Below are 3,068 nucleotides of genomic sequence, written 5' to 3'. Positions count from 1 at the left end.
TCCATAGACTTATTCTTGTCCAATTAGGGTTTTTAACCAATCTTGTGCATCCAATAGGTGTGTTTGTTTCATTGGATGAACATTTAGGTTATTTTCGTCCTCCCTAGGCTTATTCATGTCCAATTAGGGTTTTTAACCAATCTCGTGCATCCACTAGATGTGTTTCTGTCATTGGATGAACTTTTTATGTCATTTTCGTCCTCCCTAGGCTTATTCTTGTCCTATTAGGGTTTTTAACCAATCTTGTGCATCCAATAGGTGTGTTTGCATCATTGGATTAACATTTAGGTTATTTTTGTGTGTTTGTGTTATTGGATGAACATTTAGGTCATTTTTGTCATCCCTAGGCTTCTTCTTGTCCAAATAGGGTTTTCAACCAATCTTGTGCATCCTATAAGTTCATTTGTGTCATTGGATTAACATTTAGGTTATTTTTGTGTGTTTGTGTTATTCGATGAACATTTAGGTCATTTTCGTCTTCCCTAGGCTTATTCTTTTCCAATTAGAGTTGTTAACCAATCTTGTGCATCCAATAGGTGTGTTTGCATCATTGGATTAACATTTAGGTTATTTTTGTGTGTTTGTGTTATTCGATGAACATTTAGGTCATTTTCGTCTTCCCTAGGCTTATTCTTTTCCAATTAGAGTTGTTAACCAATCTTGTGCATCCAATAGGTGTGTTTGCATCATTGGATTAACATTTAGGTGATTTTCGTCCTCCCCAGGATTATTCTAGTCCAATTAGGGTTTTTAACCAATCACTTGCATCCAATAAGTTCATTTATGTCATTGGATTAACATTTAGGTCATTTTCGTCGTCCACAGGCTTATTCTTGTCCAATTAAGGTTTTTAACCTATCTTGGGCATCCAATACGTTCGTTTGGGTCATTGGATTAACATTTAAGTCATTTTCGTCCACCCTAGGATTATTCTTGTCCAATTAAGGTTTTTAACCAATCTTGTGCATCCAATAAGTTCATTTGTGTCATTGGATGAACATTTAGGTCATTTTCGTCCTCCGTAGGTTTATTTTAGTCCAATTAGGGTTTTTACCAATCTTGTGGATCTAATAGGTGTGTTGTATCATTGGATGAACATTTAGGTCATTTTCGTCTTCCCTAGGCTTATTCTTTTCCAATTAGAGTTGTTAACCAATCTTGTGCATCCAATAAGTTCATTTGTGTCATTTGATTAACATTTAGGTGATTTTCGTCCTCCCCAGGATTATTCTAGTCCAATTAGGGATTTTAACCAATCACTTGCATCCAATAAGTTCATTTGTGTCATTGGATGAACATTTAGGTCATTTTCCTCCTCCATAGACTTACTCTTGTCCAATTAGGGTTTTTAACCAATCTTGTGCATCAAAGAAGTTCGTTAGTGTCATTGGATTAACATTTAGGTCATTTTCCTCCTCCATAGACTTATTCTTGTCCAATTAGGGTTTTTAACCAATCTTGTGCATCCAATAGGTGTGTTTGTTTCATTGGATGAACATTTAGGTTATTTTCGTCCTCCCTAGGCTTATTCATGTCCAATTAGGGTTTTTAACCAATCTCGTGCATCCACTAGGTGTGTTTCTGTCATTGGATGAACTTTTTATGTCATTTTCGTCCTCCCTATGCTTATTCTTGTCCAATTAGGGTTTTTGACCAATTTTGTACATCCAATAAGTTTATTTCTGTCAGTGGATTAACATTGAGGTCATTTTCTTCCTCCCTAGGTTTATTCTACTCCAATTTGTTTTAGTATCATTGGATTAACATTTACGTCATAATTGTGCTTTTTATGCTTATTTTGGTCAAATTAGGATTTTAACCAATCTTGTGATTCCTGTAGGTGTATTTGTGTTATTGGATTAGCATTAAGGTCATTTTCGTCCTCCATAGGCTGCTTCTTGTCGAATTAGGATTTTAACCAATTTTGTGCATCCAAGAGGTGTGTTTGTGTCATTGGATTAACATTTATGTCATTTTCATGTTCTCAAGGCTTATTCTAGTCCAATTTGGGTATTTAACCTATCTTGTTCATCCAATAGGTGTGTTTATGTCATTGGATTAACATTTGGGTCATTTTTCTCCTTTCTAGGATTATTCTAGTCCAATTAGGGTTTTTATTCAATCTTGTGCATCCAATAAGTTTATTTGTGTCATTGGATTAACTTTTAGGTCATTTTCGTCCTCCCTAGGCTTATTCTTATCCTATTAGGGTTTTTAAACAATCTTGTACATCCAATTGGTGTGTTTGTGTCATTGGATTAACATTTAGGTCATTTTTGTGTGTTTGTGTCATTGGATGAACATTTAGGTCATTTTTGTCGTCCCTAGGCTTCTTCTTGTCCAATTAGGGTTTTCAACCAATCTTGTGCATCCAATAAGTTCTATTGTGTCATTGGAAAAACATTTAGGTCTGTTTCGTCCTCCATAGCCTTATTCTTGTCCAATTAGGGTTTTTAACCAATCTTGTGCGTCCAATAAGTTCGTTTGTGTCATTGGATTAATATTTACGTCATTTTCGTCCTCGCTAGGTTTAATCTAGTCCCGTTAGGGTTTTTAACCAATCTTGTGCATCCAATAGGTGTGTTTGTTTGATTGGATGAACATTTAGGTCATTTTTGTCGTCCCTAGGATTATTCTAGTCCAATTAGGGTTTTTAACCAATCTTGTGCATTTAATAAGTTCATTTGTGTCATAGTATTTATATTTAGGTCTGTTTCGTCCTCCATAGCCTTATTCTTGTCCAAGTAGGGTTTTTAACCAATCTTGTGCATTTAATAAGTTCATTTGTGTCATAGTATTTATATTTAGGTCTGTTTCGTCCTCCATAGCCTTATTCTTGTCCAATTAGGGTTTTTAACCAATCTTGTGCATCCAATAAGTTCATTTGTGTCATAGTATTTATATTTAGGTCTGTTTCGTCCTCCATAGGCTTATTCTTGTCCAATTAGGGTTTTTAACAAATCTTGTGCATCCAATAAGTTCGTATGTGTCATTGGATTAACATTTAGGTCATTTTCGTCCTCCCTAAACTTATTCTAGTCCAATTAGGGTTTTTAACCAATCTTGTG

The sequence above is a fragment of the Cicer arietinum genome, chromosome 7, assembly GCF_000331145.2.
Source record: "Cicer arietinum cultivar CDC Frontier isolate Library 1 chromosome 7, Cicar.CDCFrontier_v2.0, whole genome shotgun sequence".
In the NCBI taxonomy this organism is placed as follows: Eukaryota; Viridiplantae; Streptophyta; class Magnoliopsida; order Fabales; family Fabaceae; genus Cicer; species Cicer arietinum.
Note: the sequence above shows the minus strand (reverse complement) of the source record.